This window comes from Carassius gibelio, chromosome A19 (genome assembly GCF_023724105.1).
Source record: "Carassius gibelio isolate Cgi1373 ecotype wild population from Czech Republic chromosome A19, carGib1.2-hapl.c, whole genome shotgun sequence".
NCBI classification, from domain to species: Eukaryota; Metazoa; Chordata; class Actinopteri; order Cypriniformes; family Cyprinidae; genus Carassius; species Carassius gibelio.
In genome coordinates this window covers 2,371,810-2,398,770 of record NC_068389.1, presented here as the reverse complement: position 1 = coordinate 2,398,770, position 26,961 = coordinate 2,371,810, and the positions used below count along the sequence as shown (strand labels likewise).

The 26,961-nt window shown below is 38.9% G+C and overlaps 7 non-coding genes and 21 pseudogenes across 7 annotated transcripts; all 28 read right to left on the bottom strand.

Moving 5' to 3' along the window:
• Positions 1–786: 786 nt before the first annotated feature.
• LOC127936592 (uncharacterized) lies at positions 787–905 on the bottom strand (annotated as a pseudogene).
• Positions 906–1,992: 1,087 nt separating this feature from the next.
• Positions 1,993–2,111, bottom strand: LOC127937840 (uncharacterized; annotated as a pseudogene).
• A 772-nt stretch (positions 2,112–2,883) lies between these two features.
• Positions 2,884–3,002, bottom strand: LOC127937470 (uncharacterized; annotated as a pseudogene).
• Positions 3,003–4,059: 1,057 nt separating this feature from the next.
• Positions 4,060–4,178, bottom strand: LOC127937751 (5S ribosomal RNA). Its single transcript, XR_008148532.1, has one exon. It is a non-coding gene; the product is annotated as a 5S ribosomal RNA (ribosomal RNA).
• A 497-nt stretch (positions 4,179–4,675) lies between these two features.
• LOC127937485 (uncharacterized) lies at positions 4,676–4,794 on the bottom strand (annotated as a pseudogene).
• A 1,200-nt stretch (positions 4,795–5,994) lies between these two features.
• On the bottom strand, positions 5,995–6,113 carry LOC127936591 (uncharacterized; annotated as a pseudogene).
• A 1,087-nt stretch (positions 6,114–7,200) lies between these two features.
• On the bottom strand, positions 7,201–7,319 carry LOC127937750 (5S ribosomal RNA). Its single transcript, XR_008148531.1, has one exon. It is a non-coding gene; the product is annotated as a 5S ribosomal RNA (ribosomal RNA).
• Positions 7,320–7,817: 498 nt separating this feature from the next.
• Positions 7,818–7,936, bottom strand: LOC127937510 (uncharacterized; annotated as a pseudogene).
• Positions 7,937–8,854: 918 nt separating this feature from the next.
• On the bottom strand, positions 8,855–8,973 carry LOC127937032 (uncharacterized; annotated as a pseudogene).
• Positions 8,974–9,476: 503 nt separating this feature from the next.
• On the bottom strand, positions 9,477–9,595 carry LOC127937749 (5S ribosomal RNA). Its single transcript, XR_008148530.1, has one exon. It is a non-coding gene; the product is annotated as a 5S ribosomal RNA (ribosomal RNA).
• Positions 9,596–10,093: 498 nt separating this feature from the next.
• Positions 10,094–10,212, bottom strand: LOC127937031 (uncharacterized; annotated as a pseudogene).
• Positions 10,213–11,005: 793 nt separating this feature from the next.
• On the bottom strand, positions 11,006–11,124 carry LOC127936759 (uncharacterized; annotated as a pseudogene).
• Positions 11,125–12,049: 925 nt separating this feature from the next.
• On the bottom strand, positions 12,050–12,168 carry LOC127937748 (5S ribosomal RNA). The gene has a single exon (XR_008148529.1). It is a non-coding gene; the product is annotated as a 5S ribosomal RNA (ribosomal RNA).
• Positions 12,169–12,937: 769 nt separating this feature from the next.
• On the bottom strand, positions 12,938–13,056 carry LOC127937576 (uncharacterized; annotated as a pseudogene).
• Positions 13,057–13,419: 363 nt separating this feature from the next.
• Positions 13,420–13,538, bottom strand: LOC127936758 (uncharacterized; annotated as a pseudogene).
• Positions 13,539–14,462: 924 nt separating this feature from the next.
• LOC127937747 (5S ribosomal RNA) lies at positions 14,463–14,581 on the bottom strand. Its single transcript, XR_008148528.1, has one exon. It is a non-coding gene; the product is annotated as a 5S ribosomal RNA (ribosomal RNA).
• Positions 14,582–15,075: 494 nt separating this feature from the next.
• Positions 15,076–15,194, bottom strand: LOC127936894 (uncharacterized; annotated as a pseudogene).
• A 1,485-nt stretch (positions 15,195–16,679) lies between these two features.
• LOC127936589 (uncharacterized) lies at positions 16,680–16,798 on the bottom strand (annotated as a pseudogene).
• A 792-nt stretch (positions 16,799–17,590) lies between these two features.
• On the bottom strand, positions 17,591–17,709 carry LOC127937839 (uncharacterized; annotated as a pseudogene).
• Positions 17,710–18,481: 772 nt separating this feature from the next.
• On the bottom strand, positions 18,482–18,600 carry LOC127937469 (uncharacterized; annotated as a pseudogene).
• Positions 18,601–19,658: 1,058 nt separating this feature from the next.
• On the bottom strand, positions 19,659–19,777 carry LOC127937746 (5S ribosomal RNA). The gene has a single exon (XR_008148527.1). It is a non-coding gene; the product is annotated as a 5S ribosomal RNA (ribosomal RNA).
• Positions 19,778–20,274: 497 nt separating this feature from the next.
• On the bottom strand, positions 20,275–20,393 carry LOC127936892 (uncharacterized; annotated as a pseudogene).
• Positions 20,394–21,597: 1,204 nt separating this feature from the next.
• On the bottom strand, positions 21,598–21,716 carry LOC127936588 (uncharacterized; annotated as a pseudogene).
• Positions 21,717–22,794: 1,078 nt separating this feature from the next.
• LOC127937745 (5S ribosomal RNA) lies at positions 22,795–22,913 on the bottom strand. The gene has a single exon (XR_008148526.1). It is a non-coding gene; the product is annotated as a 5S ribosomal RNA (ribosomal RNA).
• A 498-nt stretch (positions 22,914–23,411) lies between these two features.
• Positions 23,412–23,530, bottom strand: LOC127937509 (uncharacterized; annotated as a pseudogene).
• Positions 23,531–24,735: 1,205 nt separating this feature from the next.
• Positions 24,736–24,854, bottom strand: LOC127936587 (uncharacterized; annotated as a pseudogene).
• A 775-nt stretch (positions 24,855–25,629) lies between these two features.
• LOC127936135 (uncharacterized) lies at positions 25,630–25,748 on the bottom strand (annotated as a pseudogene).
• Positions 25,749–26,667: 919 nt separating this feature from the next.
• Positions 26,668–26,786, bottom strand: LOC127936371 (uncharacterized; annotated as a pseudogene).
• Positions 26,787–26,961: the final 175 nt, after the last annotated feature.

Here is a 26,961-nt window from a genome sequence, read left to right as displayed (position 1 = left end):
TAAACATGCTAAGATTCAGAGATCGGGCATTGACTCTTTTTTTTTTTTTTTTTTTGCCAGATTATTATATAATTCGTGAAAAATATCCAAAAATTTAAAGCACCTGGTATTCCCAGGCAGTCTCCCATCCATGTACTAACCTGGCCCAAACCTGCTTATATTCAGAGATCGGGCATTGACTCTATTTTTTGCCAAATTTATTATATACTAAGTGAAAAAATTCCAAAAGCTTAAAGCACCTGGTATTCCTTGGCGGTCTCTCATCCAAGTACTAACCAGACCTAAACCTGCTAAGATTCAGAGATCGGGCATTGACTCTTTTTTTTTTTTTTTTTTTGCCAGATTATTATATAATTCGTGAAAAATATCCAAAAATTTAAAGCACCTGGTATTCCCAGGCAGTCTCCCATCCATGTACTAACCTGGCCCAAACCTGCTTATATTCAGAGATCGGGCATTGACTCTATTTTTTGCCAAATTTATTATATACTAAGTGAAAAAATTCCAAAAGCTTAAAGCACCTGGTATTCCTTGGCGGTCTCTCATCCAAGTACTAACCAGACCTAAACCTGCTAAGATTCAGAGATCGGGCATTGACTCTTTTTTTTTTTTTGCAAGATTATTATATAATTCATGAAAAATATCCAAACATTTAAAGCACCTGGTATTCCCAGGCAGTCTCCCATCCATGTACTAACCTGGCGCAAACCTGCTTATATTCAGAGATCGGGCATTGACTCTATTTTTTGGCAAAATTATTATATACTAAGTGAAAAATTTCAAAAAAGCTTAGAGTACCTGGTATTCCCAGGCGGTCTCCCATCCAGGCACTAACCAGGCCCAAACCTGCTTAGCTTACGAGATCAGACAAGATCGGGCATAGCCAGGCTGGTATGGCCATAAGCGAAGACTGCTGCAAAGAGAAGGCTATTTAAAGATCAGCCAATCTACTCGCCAGTACATTATAAAAGTAGGAAAGAAACCCCAAAAGCTTAAAGCACCTGGTATTCCTAGGCGGTCTCTCATCCAAGTACTAACCTGGCCCAAACCTGCTTATATTCAGAGATCGGGCATTGACTCTATTTTTTGGCAAATTTATTATATACTAAGTGAAAAAATTCCAAAAGCTTAAAGCACCTGGTATTCCTTGGCGGTCTATCATTCAAGTACTAACCAGACCTTAACCTGCTAAGATTCAGAGATCGGGCATTGACTTCTTCTTTTTTTTTTTTTTTTGCAAGATTATTATATAATTCATGAAAAATATCCAAAAATTTAAAGCACCTGGTATTCCCAGGCAGTCTCCCATCCATGTACTAACCTGGCCCAAACCTGCTTATATTCAGAGATCGGGCATTGACTCTATTTTTTGCCAAATTTATTATATACTAAGTGAAAAAATTCCAAAAGCTTAAAGCACCTGGTATTCCTTGGCGGTCTCTCATCCAAGTACTAACCAGACCTAAACCTGCTAAGATTCAGAGATCGGGCATTGACTCTTTTTTTTTTTTTTTTTTTTTTTTTTTTTTTGCAAGATTATTATATAATTCGTGAAAAATATCCAAAAATTTAAAGCACCTGGTATTCCCAGGCAGTCTCCCATCCATGTACTAACCTGGCCCAAACCTGCTTATATTCAGAGATCGGGAATTGACTCTATTTTTTGCCAAATTTATTATATACTAAGTGAAAAAATTCCAAAAGCTTAAAGCACCTGGTATTCCTTGGCGGTCTCTCATCCAAGTACTAACCAGACCTAAACCTACTAAGATTCAGAGATCGGGCATTGACTCTTTTTTTTTCTTTTTTTTTTTTTTTGCAAGATTATTATATAATTCGTGAAAAATATCCAAAAATTTAAAGCACCTGATATTCCCAGGCAGTCTCCCATCCATGTACTAACCTGGCGCAAACCTGCTTATATTCAGAGATCGAGCATTGACTCTATTTTTTTGGCAAAATTATTATATACTAAGTGAAAAATTTCAAAAAAGCTTACAGTACCTGGTATTCTCAGGCGGTCTCCCATCCAGGCACTAACCAGGCCCAAACCTGCTTAGCTTCCGAGATCAGACAAGATCGGGCATAGCCAGGCTGGTATGGCCATAAGCGAAGACTGCTGCAAAGAGAAGGCTATTTAAAGATCAGCCAATCTACTCGCCAGTACATTATAAAAGTAGGAAAGAAACCCCAAAAGCTTAAAGCACCTGGTATTCCTAGGCGGTCTCTCATCCAATTACTAACCTGGCCCAAACCTGCTTATATTCAGAGATCGGGCATTGACTCTATTTTTTGCCAAATTTATTATATACTAAGTGAAAAAATTCCAAAAGCTTAAAGCACCTGGTATTCCTTGGCGGTCTCTCATCCAAGTACTAACCAGATCTAAACCTGCTAAGATTCAGAGATCGGGCATTGACTCTTTTTTATTTTGTTGCAAGATTATTATATAATTCGTGAAAAATATCCAAACATTTAAAGCACCTGGTATTCCCAGGCAGTCTCCCATCCATGTACTAACCTGGCGCAAACCTGCTTATATTCAGAGATCGGGCATTGACTCTATTTTTTGGCAAAATTATTATATACTAAGTGAAAAATTTCAAAAGCTTAAAGCACCTGGTATTCCTTGGCGGTCTCTCATCCAAGTACTAACTAGACCTAAACCTGCTAAAATTCAGAGATCGGGCATTGACTCTTTTTTTTTTTTGCAAGATTATTATATAATTCGTGAAAAATATCCAAACATTTAAAGCACCTGGTATTCCCAGGCAGTCTCCCATCCATGTACTAACCTGGCGCAAACCTGCTTATATTCAGAGATCGGGCATTGACTCTATTTTTTGGCAAAATTATTATATACTAAGTGAAAAATTTCAAAAAAGCTTACAGTACCTGGCATTCCCAGGCGGTCTCCCATCCAGGCACTAACCAGGCACAAACCTGCTTGGCTTACGAGATCAGACAAGATCGGGCATAGCCAGGCTGGTATGGCCATAAGCGAAGACTGCTGCAAAGAGAAGGCTATTTAAAGATCAGCCAATCTACTCGCCAGTACATTATAAAAGTAGGAAAGAAACCCCAAAAGCTTAAAGCACCTGGTATTCCTAGGCGGTCTCTCATCCAAGTACTAACCTGGCCCAAACCTGCTTATATTCAGAGATCGGGCATTGACTCTATTTTTTGCCAAATTTATTATATACTAAGTGAAAAAATTCCAAAAGCTTAAAGCACCTGGTATTCCTTGGCGGTCTCTCATCCAAGTACTAACCAGACCTAAACCTGCTAAGATTCAGAGATCGGGCATTGACTCTTTTTTCTTTTTTTTGCAAGATTATTATATAATTCGTGAAAAATATCCAAAAATTTAAAGCACCTGGTATTCCCAGGCAGTCTCCCATCCATGTATTAACCTGGCCCAAACCTGCTTATATTCAGAGATCGGGCATTGACTCTATTTTTTGCCAAATTTATTATATACTAAGTGAAAAAATTCCAAAAGCTTAAAGCACCTGGTATTCCTTGGCGGTCTCTCATCCAAGTACTAACCAGACCTAAACCTGCTAAGATTCAGAGATCAGGCATTGACTGTTTTTTTTTTTTTTTGCAAGATTATTATATAATTCGTGAAAAATATCCAAAAATTTAAAGCACCTGGTATTCCCAGGCAGTCTCCCATCCATGTACTAACCTGGCCCAAACCTGCTTATATTCAGAGATCGGGCACTGACTCTATTTTTTGCCAAATTTATTATATACTAAGTGAAAAAATTCCAAAAGCTTAAAGCACCTGGTATTCCTTGGCGGTCTCTCATCCAAGTACTAACCAGACCTAAACCTGCTAAGATTCAGAGATCGGGCATTGACTCTTTTTTTTTTTTTTTTTGCAAGATTATTATATAATTCGTGAAAAATATCCAAAAATTTAAAGCACCTGATATTCCCAGGCAGTCTCCCATCCATGTACTAACCTGGCGCAAACCTGCTTATATTCAGAGATCGGGCATTGACTCTATTTTTTGGCAAAATTATTATATACTAAGTGAAAAATTTCTAAAAAGCTTACAGTACCTGGTATTCCCAGGCGGTCTCCCATCCAGGCACTAACCAGGCCCAAACCTGCTTAGCTTCCGAGATCAGACAAGATCGGGCATAGCCAGGCTGGTATGGCCATAAGCGAAGACTGCTGCAAAGAGAAGGCTATTTAAAGATCAGCCAATCTACTCGCCAGTACATTATAAAAGTAGGAAAGAAACCCCAAAATCTTAAAGCACCTGGTATTCCTAGGCGGTCTCTCATCCAATTACTAACCTGGCCCAAACCTGCTTATATTCAGAGATCGGGCATTGACTCTATTTTTTGCCAAATTTATTATATACTAAGTGAAAAAATTCCAAAAGCTTAAAGCACCTGGTATTCCTTGGCGGTCTCTCATCCAAGTACTAACCAGATCTAAACCTGCTAAGATTCAGAGATCGGGCATTGACTCTTTTTTTTTTTGTTGCAAGATTATTATATAATTCGTGAAAAATATCCAAAAATTTAAAGCACCTGGTATTCCCAGGCAGTCTCCCATCCATGTACTAACCTGGCGCAAACCTGCTTATATTCAGAGATCGGGCATTGACTCTATTTTTTGGCAAAATTATTATATACTAAGTGAAAAATTTCAAAAAACTTGGAGTACCTGGTATTCCCAGGTGGTCTCCCATCCAGGCACTAACCAGGCCCAAACCTGCTTAGCTTACGAGATCAGACAAGATCGGGCATAGCCAGGCTGGTATGGCCATAAGCGAAGACTGCTGCAAAGAGAAGGCTATTTAAAGACCAGCCAATCTACTCGCCAGTACATTATAAGAGTAGGAAAGAAACCCCAAAAGCTTAAAGCACCTGGTATTCCCAGGCGGTCTCTCATCCAAGTACTAACAAGACCTAAACCTGCTAAGATTCAGAGATCGGGCATTGACTCTATTTTTTTTTTTTGCAAGATTATTATATAATTTGTGAAAAATATCCAAAAATTTAAAGCACCTGGTATTCCCAGGCAGTCTCCCATCCATGTACTAACCTGGCCCAAACCTGCTTATATTCAGAGATCGGGCACTGACTCTATTTTTTGCCAAATTTATTATATACTAAGTGAAAAAATTCCAAAAGCTTAAAGCACCTGGTATTCCTTGGCGGTCTCTCATCCAAGTACTAACCAGACCTAAACCTGCTAAGATTCAGAGATCGGGCATTGACTCTTTTTTTTTTTTTTTTTGCCAGATTATTATATAATTCGTGAAAAATATCCAAAAATTTAAAGCACCTGGTATTCCCAGGCAGTCTCCCATCCATGTACTAACCTGGCCCAAACCTGCTTATATTCAGAGATCGGGCATTGACTCTATTTTTTGCCAAATTTATTATATACTAAGTGAAAAAATTCCAAAAGCTTAAAGCACCTGGTATTCCTTGGCGGTCTCTCATCCAAGTACTAACCAGACCTAAACCTGCTAAGATTCAGAGATCGGGCATTGACTCTTTTTTTTTTTTTTTTTTGCCAGATTATTATATAATTCGTGAAAAATATCCAAAAATTTAAAGCACCTGGTATTCCCAGGCAGTCTCCCATCCATGTACTAACCTGGCCCAAACCTGCTTATATTCAGAGATCGGGCATTGACTCTATTTTTTGCCAAATTTATTATATACTAAGTGAAAAAATTCCAAAAGCTTAAAGCACCTGGTATTCCTTGGCGGTCTCTCATCCAAGTACTAACCAGACCTAAACCTGCTAAGATTCAGAGATCGGGCATTGACTCTTTTTTTTTTTTTTGCAAGATTATTATATAATTCATGAAAAATATCCAAACATTTAAAGCACCTGGTATTCCCAGGCAGTCTCCCATCCATGTACTAACCTGGCGCAAACCTGCTTATATTCAGAGATCGGGCATTGACTCTATTTTTTGGCAAAATTATTATATACTAAGTGAAAAATTTCAAAAAAGCTTAGAGTACCTGGTATTCCCAGGCGGTCTCCCATCCAGGCACTAACCAGGCCCAAACCTGCTTAGCTTACGAGATCAGACAAGATCGGGCATAGCCAGGCTGGTATGGCCATAAGCGAAGACTGCTGCAAAGAGAAGGCTATTTAAAGATCAGCCAATCTACTCGCCAGTACATTATAAAAGTAGGAAAGAAACCCCAAAAGCTTAAAGCACCTGGTATTCCTAGGCGGTCTCTCATCCAAGTACTAACCTGGCCCAAACCTGCTTATATTCAGAGATCGGGCATTGACACTATTTTTTGGCAAATTTATTATATACTAAGTGAAAAAATTCCAAAAGCTTAAAGCACCTGGTATTCCTTGGCGGTCTATCATTCAAGTACTAACCAGACCTTAACCTGCTAAGATTCAGAGATCGGGCATTGACTTCTTCTTTTTTTTTTTTTTTTGCAAGATTATTATATAATTCGTGAAAAATATCCAAAAATTTAAAGCACCTGGTATTCCCAGGCAGTCTCCCATCCATGTACTAACCTGGCCCAAACCTGCTTATATTCAGAGATCGGGCATTGACTCTATTTTTTGCCAAATTTATTATATACTAAGTGAAAAAATTCCAAAAGCTTAAAGCACCTGGTATTCCTTGGCGGTCTCTCATCCAAGTACTAACCAGACCTAAACCTGCTAAGATTCAGAGATCGGGCATTGACTCTTTTTTTTTTTTTTTTTTTTTTTTTTTTTTGCAAGATTATTATATAATTCGTGAAAAATATCCAAAAATTTCAAGCACCTGGTATTCCCAGGCAGTCTCCCATCCATGTACTAACCTGGCCCAAACCTGCTTATATTCAGAGATCGGGAATTGACTCTATTTTTTGCCAAATTTATTATATACTAAGTGAAAAAATTCCAAAAGCTTAAAGCACCTGGTATTCCTTGGCGGTCTCTCATCCAAGTACTAACCAGACCTAAACCTACTAAGATTCAGAGATCGGGCATTGACTCTTTTTTTTTCTTTTTTTTTTTTTTTTGCAAGATTATTATATAATTCGTGAAAAATATCCAAAAATTTAAAGCACCTGATATTCCCAGGCAGTCTCCCATCCATGTACTAACCTGGCGCAAACCTGCTTATATTCAGAGATCGGGCATTGACTCTATTTTTTTGGCAAAATTATTATATACTAAGTGAAAAATTTCAAAAAAGCTTACAGTACCTGGTATTCCCAGGCGGTCTCCCATCCAGGCACTAACCAGGCCCAAACCTGCTTAGCTTCCGAGATCAGACAAGATCGGGCATAGCCAGGCTGGTATGGCCATAAGCGAAGACTGCTGCAAAGAGAAGGCTATTTAAAGATCAGCCAATCTACTCGCCAGTACATTATAAAAGTAGGAAAGAAACCCCAAAAGCTTAAAGCACCTGGTATTCCTAGGCGGTCTCTCATCCAATTACTAACCTGGCCCAAACCTGCTTATATTCAGAGATCGGGCATTGACTCTATTTTTTGCCAAATTTATTATATACTAAGTGAAAAAATTCCAAAAGCTTAAAGCACCTGGTATTCCTTGGCGGTCTCTCATCCAAGTACTAACCAGATCTAAACCTGCTAAGATTCAGAGATCGGGCATTGACTCTTTTTTATTTTGTTGCAAGATTATTATATAATTCATGAAAAATATCCAAACATTTAAAGCACCTGGTATTCCCCGGCAGTCTCCCATCCATGTACTAACCTGGCGCAAACCTGCTTATATTCAGAGATCGGGCATTGACTCTATTTTTTGGCAAAATTATTATATACTAAGTGAAAAATTTCAAAAAAGCTTAGAGTACCTGGTATTCCCAGGCGGTCTCTCATCCAGGCACTAACCAGGCCCGAACCTGCTTAGCTTACGAGATCAGACAAGATCGGGCATAGCCAGGCTGGTATGGCCATAAGCGAAGACTGCTGCAAAGAGAAGGCTATTTAAAGATCAGCCAATCTACTCGCCAGTACATTATAAAAGTAGGAAAGAAACCCCAAAAGCTTAAAGCACCTGGTATTCCTAGGCGGTCTCTCATCCAAGTACTAACCTGGCCCAAACCTGCTTATATTCAGAGATCGGGCATTGACTCTATTTCTTGGCAAATTTATTATATACTAAGTGAAAAAATTCCAAAAGCTTAAAGCACCTGGTATTCCTTGGCGGTCTCTCATCCAAGTACTAACCAGACCTAAACCTGCTAAGATTCAGAGATCGGGCATTGACTCTTTTTTTTTTTTTTTTTTTTTGCAAGATTATTATATAATTCGTGAAAAATATCCAAAAATTTAAAGCACCTGGTATTCCCAGGCAGTCTCCCATCCATGTACTAACCTGGCCCAAACCTGCTTATATTCAGAGATCGGGCATTGACTCTATTTTTTGCCAAATTTATTATATACTAAGTGAAAAAATTCCAAAAGCTTAAAGCACCTGGTATTCCCAGGCAGTCTCCCATCCATGTACTAACCTGGCCCAAACCTGCTTATATTCAGAGATCGTGCATTGACTCTATTTTTTGCCAAATTTATTATATACTAAGTGAAAAAATTCCAAAAGCTTAAAGCACCTGGTATTCCTTGGCGGTCTCTCATCCAAGTACTAACCAGATCTAAACCTGCTAAGATTCAGAGATCGGGCATTGACTCTTTTTTTTTTTTGTTGCAAGATTATTATATAATTCGTGAAAAATATCCAAACATTTAAAGCACCTGGTATTCCCAGGCAGTCTCCCATCCATGTACTAACCTGGCGCAAACCTGCTTATATTCAGAGATCGGGCATTGACTCTATTTTTTGGCAAAATTATTATATACTAAGTGAAAAATTTCAAAAAACTTAGAGTACCTGGTATTCCCAGGCGGTCTCCCATCCAGGCACTAACCAGGCCCAAACCTGCTTAGCTTACGAGATCAGACAAGATCGGGCATAGCCAGGCTGGTATGGCCATAAGCGAAGACTGCTGCAAAGAGAAGGCTATTTAAAGATCAGCCAATCTACTCGCCAGTACATTATAAGAGTAGGAAAGAAACCCCAAAAGCTTAAAGCACCTGGTATTCCCAGGCAGTCTCTCATCCAAGTACTAACAAGACCTAAACCTGCTAAGATTCAGAGATCGGGCACTGACTCTATTTTTTGCCAAATTTATTATATACTAAGTGAAAAAATTCCAAAAGCTTAAAGCACCTGGTATTCCTTGGCGGTCTCTCATCCAAGTACTAACCAGACCTAAACCTGCTAAGATTCAGAGATCGGGCATTGACTCTTTTTTTTTTTTTTTTTTTGCAAGATTATTATATAATTCGTGAAAAATATCCAAAAATTTAAAGCACCTGATATTCCCAGGCAGTCTCCCATCCATGTACTAACCTGGCGCAAACCTGCTTATATTCAGAGATCGGGCATTGACTCTATTTTTTGGCAAAATTATTATATACTAAGTGAAAAATTTCAAAAAAGCTTACAGTACCTGGTATTCCCAGGCGGTCTCCCATCCAGGCACTAACCAGGCCCAAACCTGCTTAGCTTCCGAGATCAGACAAGATCGGGCATAGCCAGGCTGGTATGGCCATAAGCGAAGACTGCTGCAAAGAGAAGGCTATTTAAAGATCAGCCAATCTACTCGCCAGTACATTATAAAAGTAGGAAAGAAACCCCAAAATCTTAAAGCACCTGGTATTCCTAGGCGGTCTCTCATCCAATTACTAACCTGGCCCAAACCTGCTTATATTCAGAGATCGGGCATTGACTCTATTTTTTGCCAAATTTATTATATACTAAGTGAAAAAATTCCAAAAGCTTAAAGCACCTGGTATTCCTTGGCGGTCTCTCATCCAAGTACTAACCAGATCTAAACCTGCTAAGATTCAGAGATCGGGCATTGACTCTTTTTTTTTTTTGTTGCAAGATTATTATATAATTCGTGAAAAATATCCAAACATTTAAAGCACCTGGTATTCCCAGGCAGTCTCCCATCCATGTACTAACCTGGCGCAAACCTGCTTATATTCAGAGATCGGGCATTGACTCTATTTTTTGGCAAAATTATTATATACTAAGTGAAAAATTTCAAAAAACTTAGAGTACCTGGTATTCCCAGGCGGTCTCCCATCCAGGCACTAACCAGGCCCAAACCTGCTTAGCTTACGAGATCAGACAAGATCGGGCATAGCCAGGCTGGTATGGCCATAAGCGAAGACTGCTGCAAAGAGAAGGCTATTTAAAGATCAGCCAATCTACTCGCCAGTACATTATAAGAGTAGGAAAGAAACCCCAAAAGCTTAAAGCACCTGGTATTCCCAGGCGGTCTCTCATCCAAGTACTAACAAGACCTAAACCTGCTAAGATTCAGAGATCGGGCATTGACTCTATTTTTTTTTTTTTTGCAAGATTATTATATAATTTGTGAAAAATATCCAAAAATTTAAAGCACCTGGTATTCCCAGGCAGTCTCCCATCCATGTACTAACCTGGCCCAAACCTGCTAAGATTCAGAGATCGGGCATTGACTCTTTTTTTTTTTTTTTTTTTTTTTGCAAGATTATTATATAATTCATGAAAAATATCCAAACATTTAAAGCACCTGGTATTCCCAGGCAGTCTCCCATCCATGTACTAACCTGGCGCAAACCTGCTTATATTCAGAGATCGGGCATTGACTCTATTTTTTGGCAAAATTATTATATACTAAGTGAAAAATTTCAAAAAAGCTTAAAGCACCTGGTATTCCTTGGCGGTCTCTCATCCAAGTACTAACCAGACCTAAACCTGCTAAGATTCAGAGATCGGGCATTGACTCTTTTTTTTTTTTTTTGCAAGATTATTATATAATTCGTGAAAAATATCCAAACATTTAAAGCACCTGGTATTCCCAGGCAGTCTCCCATCCATGTACTAACCTGGCGCAAACCTGCTTATATTCAGAGATCGGGCATTGACTCTATTTTTTGGCAAAATTATTATATACTAAGTGAAAAATTTCAAAAAAGCTTACAGTACCTGGCATTCCCAGGCGGTCTCCCATCCAGGCACTAACCAGGCCCAAACCTGCTTAGCTTACGAGATCAGACAAGATCAGGCATAGCCAGGCTGGTATGGCCATAAGCGAAGACTGCTGCAAAGAGAAGGCTATTTAAAGATCAGCCAATCTACTCGCCAGTACATTATAAAAGTAGGAAAGAAACCCCAAAAGCTTAAAGCACCTGGTATTCCTAGGCGGTCTCTCATCCAAGTACTAACCAGACCTAAACCTGCTAAGATTCAGAGATCGGGCATTGACTCTATTTATTTATTTTTTTTGCAAGATTATTATATAATTTGTGAAAAATATCCAAAAATTTAAAGCACCTGGTATTCCCAGGCAGTCTCCCATCCATGTACTAACCTGGCCCAAACCTGCTTATATTCAGAGATCGGGCACTGACTCTATTTTTTGCCAAATTTATTATATACTAAGTGAAAAAATTCCAAAAGCTTAAAGCACCTGGTATTCCTTGGCGGTCTCTCATCCAAGTACTAACCAGACATAAACCTGCTAAGATTCAGAGATCGGGCATTGACTCTTTTTTTTTTTTTTTTTTGCCAGATTATTATATAATTCGTGAAAAATATCCAAAAATTTAAAGCACCTGGTATTCCCAGGCAGTCTCCCATCCATGTACTAACCTGGCCCAAACCTGCTTATATTCAGAGATCGGGCATTGACTCTATTTTTTGCCAAATTTATTATATACTAAGTGAAAAAATTCCAAAAGCTTAAAGCACCTGGTATTCCTTGGCGGTCTCTCATCCAAGTACTAACCAGACCTAAACCTGCTAAGATTCAGAGATCGGGCATTGACTCTTTTTTTTTTTTTTTGCAAGATTATTATATAATTCGTGAAAAATATCCAAAAATTTAAAGCACCTGATATTCCCAGGCAGTCTCCCATCCATGTACTAACCTGGCGCAAACCTGCTTATATTCAGAGATCGGGCATTGACTCTATTTTTTGGCAAAATTATTATATACTAAGTGAAAAATTTCAAAAAAGCTTACAGTACCTGGTATTCCCAGGCGGTCTCCCATCCAGGCACTAACCAGGCCCAAACCTGCTTAGCTTCCGAGATCAGACAAGATCGGGCATAGCCAGGCTGGTATGGCCATAAGCGAAGACTGCTGCAAAGAGAAGGCTATTCAAAGATCAGCCAATCTACTCGCCAGTACATTATAAAAGTAGGAAAGAAACCCCAAAAGCTTAAAGCACCTGCTATTCCTAGGCGGTCTCTCATCCAATTACTAACCTGGCCCAAACCTGCTTATATTCAGAGATCGGGCATTGACTCTATTTTTTGCCAAATTTATTATATACTAAGTGAAAAAATTCCAAAAGCTTAAAGCACCTGGTATTCCTTGGCGGTCTCTCATCCAAGTACTAACCAGACCTAAACCTGCTAAGATTCAGAGATCGGGCATTGACTCTTTTTTTTTTTGCAAGATTATTATATAATTCGTGAAAAATATCCAAACATTTAAAGCACCTGGTATTCCCAGGCAGTCTCCCATCCATGTACTAACCTGGCGCAAACCTGCTTATATTCAGAGATCGGGCATTGACTCTATTTTTTGGCAAAATTATTATATACTAAGTGAAAAATTTCAAAAGCTTAAAGCACCTGGTATTCCTTGGCGGTCTCTCATCCAAGTACTAACTAGACCTAAACCTGCTAAAATTCAGAGATCGGGCATTGACTCTTTTTTTTTTTTGCAAGATTATTATATAATTCGTGAAAAATATCCAAACATTTAAAGCACCTGGTATTCCCAGGCAGTCTCCCATCCATGTACTAACCTGGCGCAAACCTGCTTATATTCAGAGATCGGGCATTGACTCTATTTTTTGGCAAAATTATTATATACTAAGTGAAAAATTTCAAAAAAGCTTACAGTACCTGGCATTCCCAGGCGGTCTCCCATCCAGGCACTAACCAGGCACAAACCTGCTTGGCTTACGAGATCAGAAAAGATCGGGCATAGCCAGGCTGGTATGGCCATAAGCGAAGACTGCTGCAAAGAGAAGGCTATTTAAAGATCAGCCAATCTACTCGCCAGTACATTATAAAAGTAGGAAAGAAACCCCAAAAGCTTAAAGCACCTGGTATTCCTAGGCGGTCTCTCATCCAAGTACTAACCTGGCCCAAACCTGCTTATATTCAGAGATCGGGCATTGACTCTTTTTTTTTTTTTTTGCAAGATTATTATATAATTCGTGAAAAATATCCAAACATTTAAAGCACCTGGTATTCCCAGGCAGTCTCCCATCCATGTACTAACCTGGCGCAAACCTGCTTATATTCAGAGATCGGGCATTGACTCTATTTTTTGGCAAAATTATTATATACTAAGTGAAAAATTTCAAAAAAGCTTACAGTACCTGGCATTCCCAGGCGGTCTCCCATCCAGGCACTAACCAGGCCCAAACCTGCTTAGCTTACGAGATCAGACAAGATCAGGCATAGCCAGGCTGGTATGGCCATAAGCGAAGACTGCTGCAAAGAGAAGGCTATTTAAAGATCAGCCAATCTACTCGCCAGTACATTATAAAAGTAGGAAAGAAACCCCAAAAGCTTAAAGCACCTGGTATTCCTAGGCGGTCTCTCATCCAAGTACTAACCAGACCTAAACCTGCTAAGATTCAGAGATCGGGCATTGACTCTATTTATTTTTTTTTTTTGCAAGATTATTATATAATTTGTGAAAAATATCCAAAAATTTAAAGCACCTGGTATTCCCAGGCAGTCTCCCATCCATGTACTAACCTGGCCCAAACCTGCTTATATTCAGAGATCGGGCACTGACTCTATTTTTTGCCAAATTTATTATATACTAAGTGAAAAAATTCCAAAAGCTTAAAGCACCTGGTATTCCTTGGCGGTCTCTCATCCAAGTACTAACCAGACATAAACCTGCTAAGATTCAGAGATCGGGCATTGACTCTTTTTTTTTTTTTTTTTTGCCAGATTATTATATAATTCGTGAAAAATATCCAAAAATTTAAAGCACCTGGTATTCCCAGGCAGTCTCCCATCCATGTACTAACCTGGCCCAAACCTGCTTATATTCAGAGATCGGGCATTGACTCTATTTTTTGCCAAATTTATTATATACTAAGTGAAAAAATTCCAAAAGCTTAAAGCACCTGGTATTCCTTGGCGGTCTCTCATCCAAGTACTAACCAGACCTAAACCTGCTAAGATTCAGAGATCGGGCATTGACTCTTTTTTTTTTTTTTGCAAGATTATTATATAATTCGTGAAAAATATCCAAAAATTTAAAGCACCTGATATTCCCAGGCAGTCTCCCATCCATGTACTAACCTGGCGCAAACCTGCTTATATTCAGAGATCGGGCATTGACTCTATTTTTTGGCAAAATTATTATATACTAAGTGAAAAATTTCAAAAAAGCTTACAGTACCTGGTATTCCCAGGCGGTCTCCCATCCAGGCACTAACCAGGCCCAAACCTGCTTAGCTTCCGAGATCAGACAAGATCGGGCATAGCCAGGCTGGTATGGCCATAAGCGAAGACTGCTGCAAAGAGAAGGCTATTCAAAGATCAGCCAATCTACTCGCCAGTACATTATAAAAGTAGGAAAGAAACCCCAAAAGCTTAAAGCACCTGCTATTCCTAGGCGGTCTCTCATCCAATTACTAACCTGGCCCAAACCTGCTTATATTCAGAGATCGGGCATTGACTCTATTTTTTGCCAAATTTATTATATACTAAGTGAAAAAATTCCAAAAGCTTAAAGCACCTGGTATTCCTTGGCGGTCTCTCATCCAAGTACTAACCAGACCTAAACCTGCTAAGATTCAGAGATCGGGCATTGACTCTTTTTTTTTTTGCAAGATTATTATATAATTCGTGAAAAATATCCAAACATTTAAAGCACCTGGTATTCCCAGGCAGTCTCCCATCCATGTACTAACCTGGCGCAAACCTGCTTATATTCAGAGATCGGGCATTGACTCTATTTTTTGGCAAAATTATTATATACTAAGTGAAAAATTTCAAAAAACTTAGAGTACCTGGTATTCCCAGGTGGTCTCCCATCCAGGCACTAACCAGGCCCAAACCTGCTTAGCTTACGAGATCAGACAAGATCGGGCATAGCCAGGCTGGTATGGCCATAAGCGAAGACTGCTGCAAAGAGAAGGCTATTTAAAGACCAGCCAATCTACTCGCCAGTACATTATAAGAGTAGGAAAGAAACCCCAAAAGCTTAAAGCACCTGGTATTCCCAGGCGGTCTCTCATCCAAGTACTAACAAGACCTAAACCTGCTAAGATTCAGAGATCGGGCATTGACTCTATTTTTTTTTTTTTTGCAAGATTATTATATAATTTGTGAAAAATATCCAAAAATTTAAAGCACCTGGTATTCCCAGGCAGTCTCCCATCCATGTACTAACCTGGCCCAAACCTGCTTATATTCAGAGATCGGGCACTGACTCTATTTTTTGCCAAATTTATTATATACTAAGTGAAAAAATTCCAAAAGCTTAAAGCACCTGGTATTCCTTGGCGGTCTCTCATCCAAGTACTAACCAGACCTAAACCTGCTAAGATTCAGAGATCGGGCATTGACTCTTTTTTTTTTTTTTTTTTGCCAGATTATTATATAATTCGTGAAAAATATCCAAAAATTTAAAGCACCTGGTATTCCCAGGCAGTCTCCCATCCATGTACTAACCTGGCCCAAACCTGCTTATATTCAGAGATCGGGCATTGACTCTATTTTTTGCCAAATTTATTATATACTAAGTGAAAAAATTCCAAAAGCTTAAAGCACCTGGTATTCCTTGGCGGTCTCTCATCCAAGTACTAACCAGACCTAAACCTGCTAAGATTCAGAGATCGGGCATTGACTCTTTTTTTTTTTTTTTTTGCCAGATTATTATATAATTCGTGAAAAATATCCAAAAATTTAAAGCACCTGGTATTCCCAGGCAGTCTCCCATCCATGTACTAACCTGGCCCAAACCTGCTTATATTCAGAGATCGGGCATTGACTCTATTTTTTGCCAAATTTATTATATACTAAGTGAAAAAATTCCAAAAGCTTAAAGCACCTGGTATTCCTTGGCGGTCTCTCATCCAAGTACTAACCAGACCTAAACCTGCTAAGATTCAGAGATCGGGCATTGACTCTTTTTTTTTTTTTTTTTTTTGCAAGATTATTATATAATTCGTGAAAAATATCCAAAAATTTAAAGCACCTGGTATTCCCAGGCAGTCTCCCATCCATGTATTAACCTGGCCCAAACCTGCTTATATTCAGAGATCGGGCATTGACTCTATTTTTTGCCAAATTTATTATATACTAAGTGAAAAAATTCCAAAAGCTTAAAGCACCTGGTATTCCTTGGCGGTCTCTCATCCAAGTACTAACCAGACCTAAACCTGCTAAGATTCAGAGATCAGGCATTGACTCTTTTTTTTTTTTTTGCAAGATTATTATATAATTCGTGAAAAATATCCAAAAATTTAAAGCACCTGGTATTCCCAGGCAGTCTCCCATCCATGTACTAACCTGGCGCAAACCTGCTTATATTCAGAGATCGGGCATTGACTCTATTTTTTGGCAAAATTATTATATACTAAGTGAAAAATTTCAAAAAAGCTTAGAGTACCTGGTATTCCCAGGCGGTCTCCCATCCAGGCACTAACCAGGCCCAAACCTGCTTAGCTTACGAGATCAGACAAGATCGGGCATAGCCAGGCTGGTATGGCCATAAGCGAAGACTTCTGCAAAGAGAAGGCTATTTAAAGATCAGCCAATCTACTCGCCAGTACATTATAAAAGTAGGAAAGAAACCCCAAAAGCTTAAAGCACCTGGTATTCCTAGGCGGTCTCTCATCCAAGTACTAACCTGGCCCAAACCTGCTTATATTCAGAGATCGGGCATTGACTCTATTTTTTGGCAAATTTATTATATACTAAGTGAAAAAATTCCAAAAGCTTAAAGCACCTGGTATTCCTTGGCGGTCTATCATTCAAGTACTAACCAGACCTTAACCTGCTAAGATTCAGAGATCGGGCATTGACTTCTTCTTTTTTTTTTTTTTTTGCAAGATTATTATATAATTCGTGAAAAATATCAAAAAATTTAAAGCACCTGGTATTCCCAGGCAGTCTCCCATCCATGTACTAACCTGGCCCAAACCTGCTTATATTCAGAGATCGGGAATTGACTCTATTTTTTGCCAAATTTATTATATACTAAGTGAAAAAATTCCAAAAGCTTAAAGCACCTGGTATTCCTTGGCGGTCTCTCATCCAAGTACTAACCAGACCTAAACCTACTAAGATTCAGAGATCGGGCATTGACTCTTTTTTTTTCTTTTTTTTTTTTTTGCAAGATTATTATATAATTCGTGAAAAATATCCAAAAATTTAAAGCACCTGATATTCCCAGGCAGTCTCCCATCCATGTACTAACCTGGCGCAAACCTGCTTATATTCAGAGATCGGGCATTGACTCTATTTTTTTGGCAAAATTATTATATACTAAGTGAAAAATTTCAAAAAAGCTTACAGTACCTGGTATTCTCAGGCGGTCTCCCATCCAGGCACTAACCAGGCCCAAACCTGCTTAGCTTCCGAGATCAGACAAGATCGGGCATAGCCAGGCTGGTATGGCCATAAGCGAAGACTGCTGCAAAGAGAAGGCTATTTAAAGATCAGCCAATCTACTCGCCAGTACATTATAAAAGTAGGAAAGAAACCCCAAAAGCTTAAAGCACCTGGTATTCCTAGGCGGTCTCTCATCCAATTACTAACCTGGCCCAAACCTGCTTATATTCAGAGATCGGGCATTGACTCTATTTTTTGCCAAATTTATTATATACTAAGTGAAAAAATTCCAAAAGCTTAAAGCACCTGGTATTCCTTGGCGGTCTCTCATCCAAGTACTAACCAGATCTAAACCTGCTAAGATTCAGAGATCGGGCATTGACTCTTTTTTATTTTGTTGCAAGATTATTATATAATTCGTGAAAAATATCCAAACATTTAAAGCACCTGGTATTCCCAGGCAGTCTCCCATCCATGTACTAACCTGGCGCAAACCTGCTTATATTCAGAGATCGGGCATTGACTCTATTTTTTGGCAAAATTATTATATACTAAGTGAAAAATTTCAAAAGCTTAAAGCACCTGGTATTCCTTGGCGGTCTCTCATCCAAGTACTAACTAGACCTAAACCTGCTAAAATTCAGAGATCGGGCATTGACTCTTTTTTTTTTTTGCAAGATTATTATATAATTCGTGAAAAATATCCAAACATTTAAAGCACCTGGTATTCCCAGGCAGTCTCCCATCCATGTACTAACCTGGCGCAAACCTGCTTATATTCAGAGATCGGGCATTGACTCTATTTTTTGGCAAAATTATTATATACTAAGTGAAAAATTTCAAAAAAGCTTACAGTACCTGGCATTCCCAGGCGGTCTCCCATCCAGGCACTAACCAGGCACAAACCTGCTTGGCTTACGAGATCAGACAAGATCGGGCATAGCCAGGCTGGTATGGCCATAAGCGAAGACTGCTGCAAAGAGAAGGCTATTTAAAGATCAGCCAATCTACTCGCCAGTACATTATAAAAGTAGGAAAGAAACCCCAAAAGCTTAAAGCACCTGGTATTCCTAGGCGGTCTCTCATCCAAGTACTAACCTGGCCCAAACCTGCTTATATTCAGAGATCGGGCATTGACTCTATTTTTTGCCAAATTTATTATATACTAAGTGAAAAAATTCCAAAAGCTTAAAGCACCTGGTATTCCTTGGCGGTCTCTCATCCAAGTACTAACCAGACCTAAACCTGCTAAGATTCAGAGATCGGGCATTGACTCTTTTTTTTTTTTTTTGCAAGATTATTATATAATTCGTGAAAAATATCCAAAAATTTAAAGCACCTGGTATTCCCAGGCAGTCTCCCATCCATGTATTAACCTGGCCCAAACCTGCTTATATTCAGAGATCGGGCATTGACTCTATTTTTTGCCAAATTTATTATATACTAAGTGAAAAAATTCCAAAAGCTTAAAGCACCTGGTATTCCTTGGCGGTCTCTCATCCAAGTACTAACCAGACCTAAACCTGCTAAGATTCAGAGATCAGGCATTGACTGTTTTTTTTTTTTTTTGCAAGATTATTATATAATTCGTGAAAAATATCCAAAAATTTAAAGCACCTGGTATTCCCAGGCAGTCTCCCATCCATGTACTAACCTGGCCCAAACCTGCTTATATTCAGAGATCGGGCACTGACTCTATTTTTTGCCAAATTTATTATATACTAAGTGAAAAAATTCCAAAAGCTTAAAGCACCTGGTATTCCTTGGCGGTCTCTCATCCAAGTACTAACCAGACCTAAACCTGCTAAGATTCAGAGATCGGGCATTGACTCTTTTTTTTTTTTTTTTTTGCAAGATTATTATATAATTCGTGAAAAATATCCAAAAATTTAAAGCACCTGATATTCCCAGGCAGTCTCCCATCCATGTACTAACCTGGCGCAAACCTGCTTATATTCAGAGATCGGGCATTGACTCTATTTTTTGGCAAAATTATTATATACTAAGTGAAAAATTTCTAAAAAGCTTACAGTACCTGGTATTCCCAGGCGGTCTCCCATCCAGGCACTAACCAGGCCCAAACCTGCTTAGCTTCCGAGATCAGACAAGATCGGGCATAGCCAGGCTGGTATGGCCATAAGCGAAGACTGCTGCAAAGAGAAGGCTATTTAAAGATCAGCCAATCTACTCGCCAGTACATTATAAAAGTAGGAAAGAAACCCCAAAATCTTAAAGCACCTGGTATTCCTAGGCGGTCTCTCATCCAATTACTAACCTGGCCCAAACCTGCTTATATTCAGAGATCGGGCATTGACTCTATTTTTTGCCAAATTTATTATATACTAAGTGAAAAAATTCCAAAAGCTTAAAGCACCTGGTATTCCTTGGCGGTCTCTCATCCAAGTACTAACCAGATCTAAACCTGCTAAGATTCAGAGATCGGGCATTGACTCTTTTTTTTTTTGTTGCAAGATTATTATATAATTCGTGAAAAATATCCAAAAATTTAAAGCACCTGGTATTCCCAGGCAGTCTCCCATCCATGTACTAACCTGGCGCAAACCTGCTTATATTCAGAGATCGGGCATTGACTCTATTTTTTGGCAAAATTATTATATACTAAGTGAAAAATTTCAAAAAACTTAGAGTACCTGGTATTCCCAGGTGGTCTCCCATCCAGGCACTAACCAGGCCCAAACCTGCTTAGCTTACGAGATCAGACAAGATCGGGCATAGCCAGGCTGGTATGGCCATAAGCAAAGACTGCTGCAAAGAGAAGGCTATTTAAAGACCAGCCAATCTACTCGCCAGTACATTATAAGAGTAGGAAAGAAACCCCAAAAGCTTAAAGCACCTGGTATTCCCAGGCGGTCTCTCATCCAAGTACTAACAAGACCTAAACCTGCTAAGATTCAGAGATCGGGCATTGACTCTATTTTTTTTTTTTTGCAAGATTATTATATAATTTGTGAAAAATATCCAAAAATTTAAAGCACCTGGTATTCCCAGGCAGTCTCCCATCCATGTACTAACCTGGCCCAAACCTGCTTATATTCAGAGATCGGGCACTGACTCTATTTTTTGCCAAATTTATTATATACTAAGTGAAAAAATTCCAAAAGCTTAAAGCACCTGGTATTCCTTGGCGGTCTCTCATCCAAGTACTAACCAGACCTAAACCTGCTAAGATTCAGAGATCGGGCATTGACTCTTTTTTTTTTTTTTTTTTTGCCAGATTATTATATAATTCGTGAAAAATATCCAAAAATTTAAAGCACCTGGTATTCCCAGGCAGTCTCCCATCCATGTACTAACCTGGCCCAAACCTGCTTATATTCAGAGATCGGGCATTGACTCTATTTTTTGCCAAATTTATTATATACTAAGTGAAAAAATTCCAAAAGCTTAAAGCACCTGGTATTCCTTGGCGGTCTCTCATCCAAGTACTAACCAGACCTAAACCTGCTAAGATTCAGAGATCGGGCATTGACTCTTTTTTTTTTTTTTTTTTTGCCAGATTATTATATAATTCGTGAAAAATATCCAAAAATTTAAAGCACCTGGTATTCCCAGGCAGTCTCCCATCCATGTACTAACCTGGCCCAAACCTGCTTATATTCAGAGATCGGGCATTGACTCTATTTTTTGCCAAATTTATTATATACTAAGTGAAAAAATTCCAAAAGCTTAAAGCACCTGGTATTCCTTGGCGGTCTCTCATCCAAGTACTAACCAGACCTAAACCTGCTAAGATTCAGAGATCGGGCATTGACTCTTTTTTTTTTTTTTGCAAGATTATTATATAATTCATGAAAAATATCCAAACATTTAAAGCACCTGGTATTCCCAGGCAGTCTCCCATCCATGTACTAACCTGGCGCAAACCTGCTTATATTCAGAGATCGGGCATTGACTCTATTTTTTGGCAAAATTATTATATACTAAGTGAAAAATTTCAAAAAAGCTTAGAGTACCTGGTATTCCCAGGCGGTCTCCCATCCAGGCACTAACCAGGCCCAAACCTGCTTAGCTTACGAGATCAGACAAGATCGGGCATAGCCAGGCTGGTATGGCCATAAGCGAAGACTGCTGCAAAGAGAAGGCTATTTAAAGATCAGCCAATCTACTCGCCAGTACATTATAAAAGTAGGAAAGAAACCCCAAAAGCTTAAAGCACCTGGTATTCCTAGGCGGTCTCTCATCCAAGTACTAACCTGGCCCAAACCTGCTTATATTCAGAGATCGGGCATTGACACTATTTTTTGGCAAATTTATTATATACTAAGTGAAAAAATTCCAAAAGCTTAAAGCACCTGGTATTCCTTGGCGGTCTATCATTCAAGTACTAACCAGACCTTAACCTGCTAAGATTCAGAGATCGGGCATTGACTTCTTCTTTTTTTTTTTTTTTTTGCAAGATTATTATATAATTCGTGAAAAATATCCAAAAATTTAAAGCACCTGGTATTCCCAGGCAGTCTCCCATCCATGTACTAACCTGGCCCAAACCTGCTTATATTCAGAGATCGGGCATTGACTCTATTTTTTGCCAAATTTATTATATACTAAGTGAAAAAATTCCAAAAGCTTAAAGCACCTGGTATTCCTTGGCGGTCTCTCATCCAAGTACTAACCAGACCTAAACCTGCTAAGATTCAGAGATCGGGCATTGACTTCTTCTTTTTTTTTTTTTTTTTGCAAGATTATTATATAATTCGTGAAAAATATCCAAAAATTTAAAGCACCTGGTATTCCCAGGCAGTCTCCCATCCATGTACTAACCTGGCCCAAACCTGCTTATATTCAGAGATCGGGAATTGACTCTATTTTTTGCCAAATTTATTATATACTAAGTGAAAAAATTCCAAAAGCTTAAAGCACCTGGTATTCCTTGGCGGTCTCTCATCCAAGTACTAACCAGACCTAAACCTACTAAGATTCAGAGATCGGGCATTGACTCTTTTTTTTTCTTTTTTTTTTTTTTTGCAAGATTATTATATAATTCGTGAAAAATATCCAAAAATTTAAAGCACCTGATATTCCCAGGCAGTCTCCCATCCATGTACTAACCTGGCGCAAACCTGCTTATATTCAGAGATCGGGCATTGACTCTATTTTTTTGGCAAAATTATTATATACTAAGTGAAAAATTTCAAAAAAGCTTACAGTACCTGGTATTCCCAGGCGGTCTCCCATCCAGGCACTAACCAGGCCCAAACCTGCTTAGCTTCCGAGATCAGACAAGATCGGGCATAGCCAGGCTGGTATGGCCATAAGCGAAGACTGCTGCAAAGAGAAGGCTATTTAAAGATCAGCCAATCTACTCGCCAGTACATTATAAAAGTAGGAAAGAAACCCCAAAAGCTTAAAGCACCTGGTATTCCTAGGCGGTCTCTCATCCAATTACTAACCTGGCCCAAACCTGCTTATATTCAGAGATCGGGCATTGACTCTATTTTTTGCCAAATTTATTATATACTAAGTGAAAAAATTCCAAAAGCTTAAAGCACCTGGTATTCCTTGGCGGTCTCTCATCCAAGTACTAACCAGATCTAAACCTGCTAAGATTCAGAGATCGGGCATTGACTCTTTTTTATTTTGTTGCAAGATTATTATATAATTCATGAAAAATATCCAAACATTTAAAGCACCTGGTATTCCCCGGCAGTCTCCCATCCATGTACTAACCTGGCGCAAACCTGCTTATATTCAGAGATCGGGCATTGACTCTATTTTTTGGCAAAATTATTATATACTAAGTGAAAAATTTCAAAAAAGCTTAGAGTACCTGGTATTCCCAGGCGGTCTCTCATCCAGGCACTAACCAGGCCCGAACCTGCTTAGCTTACGAGATCAGACAAGATCGGGCATAGCCAGGCTGGTATGGCCATAAGCGAAGACTGCTGCAAAGAGAAGGCTATTTAAAGATCAGCCAATCTACTCGCCAGTACATTATAAAAGTAGGAAAGAAACCCCAAAAGCTTAAAGCACCTGGTATTCCTAGGCGGTCTCTCATCCAAGTACTAACCTGGCCCAAACCTGCTTATATTCAGAGATCGGGCATTGACTCTATTTCTTGGCAAATTTATTATATACTAAGTGAAAAAATTCCAAAAGCTTAAAGCACCTGGTATTCCTTGGCGGTCTCTCATCCAAGTACTAACCAGACCTAAACCTGCTAAGATTCAGAGATCGGGCATTGACTCTTTTTTTTTTTTTTTTTTTTGCAAGATTATTATATAATTCGTGAAAAATATCCAAAAATTTAAAGCACCTGGTATTCCCAGGCAGTCTCCCATCCATGTACTAACCTGGCCCAAACCTGCTTATATTCAGAGATCGGGCATTGACTCTATTTTTTGCCAAATTTATTATATACTAAGTGAAAAAATTCCAAAAGCTTAAAGCACCTGGTATTCCCAGGCAGTCTCCCATCCATGTACTAACCTGGCCCAAACCTGCTTATATTCAGAGATCGGGCATTGACTCTATTTTTTGCCAAATTTATTATATACTAAGTGAAAAAATTCCAAAAGCTTAAAGCACCTGGTATTCCTTGGCGGTCTCTCATCCAAGTACTAACCAGACCTTAACCTGCTAAGATTTAGAGATCGGGCATTGACTTCTTCTTTTTTTTTTTTTTTTTTTGCAAGATTATTATATAATTCGTGAAAAATATCCAAAAATTTAAAGCACTTGGTATTCCCAGGCAGTCTCCCATCCATGTACTAACCTTGCCCAAACCTGCTTATATTCAGAGATCGGGCATTGACTCTATTTTTTGCCAAATTTATTATATACTAAGTGAAAAAAATTCCAAAAGCTTAAAGCACCTGGTATTCCTTGGCGGTCTCTCATCCAAGTACTAACCAGACCTAAACCTACTAAGATTCAGAGATCGGGCATTGACTCTTTTTTTTTTTTGTGGCAAGATTATTATATAATTCGTGAAAAATATCCAAACATTTAAAGCACCTGGTATTCCCAGGCAGTCTCCCATCCATGTACTAACCTGGCGCAAACCTGCTTATATTCAGAGATCGGGCATTGACTCTATTTTTTGGCAAAATTATTATATACTAAGTGAAAAATTTCAAAAAAGCTTAGAGTACCTGGTATTCCCAGGCGGTCTCCCATCCAGGCACTAACCAGGCCCAAACCTGCTTAGCTTACGAGATCAGACAAGATCGGGCATAGCCAGGCTGGTATGGCCATAAGCGAAGACTGCTGCAAAGAGAAGGCTATTTAAAGATCAGCCAATCTACTCGCCAGTACATTATAAAAGTAGGAAAGAAACCCCAAAAGCTTAAAGCACCTGGTATTCCTAGGCGGTCTCTCATCCAATTACTAACCTGGCCCAAACCTGCTTATATTCAGAGATCGGGCATTGACTCTATTTTTTGCCAAATTTATTATATACTAAGTGAAAAAATTCCAAAAGCTTAAAGCACATGGTATTCCTTGGCGGTCTCTCATCCAAATACTAACCAGATCTAAACCTACTAAGATTCAGAGATCGGGCATTGACTCTTTTTTATTTTGTTGCAAGATTATTATATAATTCGTGAAAAATATCCAAAAATTTAAAGCACCTGGTATTCCCAGGCAGTCTCCCATCCATGTACTAACCTGGCCCAAACCTGCTTATATTCAGAGATCGGGCATTGACTCTATTTTTTGCCAAATTTATTATATACTAAGTGAAAAAAATTCCAAAAGCTTAAAGCACCTGGTATTTCTTGGCGGTCTCTCATCCAAGTACTAACCAGACCTAAACCTACTAAGATTCAGAGATCGGACATTGACTCTTTTTTTTTTGTTGCAAGATTATTATATAATTCGTGAAAAATATCCAAACATTTAAAGCACCTGGTATTCCCAGGCAGTCTCCCATCCATGTACTAACCTGGCGCAAACCTGCTTATATTCAGAGATCGGGCATTGACTCTATTTTTTGGCAAAATTATTATATACTAAGTGAAAAATTTCAAAAAAGCTTAGAGCACCTGGTATTCCCAGGCGGTCTCCCATCCAGGCACTAACCAGGCCCAAACCTGCTTAGCTTACGAGATCAGACAAGATCGGGCATAGCCAGGCTGGTATGGCCATAAGCGAAGACTGCTGCAAAGAGAAGGCTATTTAAAGATCAGCCAATCTACTCGCCAGTACATTATAAAAGTAGGAAAGAAACCCCAAAAGCTTAAAGCACCTGGTATTCCTAGGCGGTCTCTCATCCAAGTACTAACCTGGCCCAAACCTGCTTATATTCAGAGATCGGGCATTGACTCTATTTTTTGGCAAATTTATTATATACTAAGTGAAAAAATTCCAAAAGCTTAAAGCACCTGGTATTCCTTGGCGGTCTCTCATCCAAGTACTAACCAGACCTAAACCTGCTAAGATTCAGAGATCGGGCATTGACTCTTTTTTTTTTTTTTTTTTTTACAAGATTATTATATATTTCCTGAAAAATATCCAAAAATTTAAAGCACCTGGTATTCCCAGGCAGTCTCCCATCCATGTACTAACCTGGCCCAAACCTGCTTATATTCAGAGATCGGGCATTGACTCAATTTTTTGCCAAATTTATTATATGCTAAGTGAAAAAATTCCAAAAGCTTAAAGCACCTGGTATTCCCAGGCAGTCTCCCATCCATGTACTAACCTGGCCCAAACCTGCTTATATTCAGAGATCGGGCATTGACTCTATTTTTTGCCAAATTTATTATATACTAAGTGAAAAAATTCCAAAAGCTTAAAGCACCTGATATTCCTTGGCGGTCTCTCATCCAAGTACTAACCAGACCTAAACCTGCTAAGATTCAGAGATCGGGCATTGACTCTTTTTTTTTTTTTTTTGCAAGATTATTATATAATTCATGAAAAATATCCAAACATTTAAAGCACCTGGTATTCCCAGGCAGTCTCACATCCATGTACTAACCTGGCGCAAACTTGCTTATATTCAGAGATCGGGCATTGACTCTATTTTTTGGCAAAATTATTATATACTAAGTGAAAAATTTCAAAAAAGCTTACAGTACCTGGTATTCCCAGGCGGTCTCCCATCCAGGCACTAACCAGGACCAAACCTGCTTAGCTTACGAGATCAGACAAGATCGGGCATAGCCAGGCTGGTATGGCCATAAGCGAAGACTGCTGCAAAGAGAAGGCTATTTAAAGATCAGCCAATCTACTCGCCAGTACATTATAAAAGTAGGAAAGAAACCCCAAAAGCTTAAAGCACCTGGTATTTCTAGGCGGTCTCTCATCCAAGTACTAACCTGGCCCAAACCTGCTTATATTCAGAGATCGGGCATTGACTC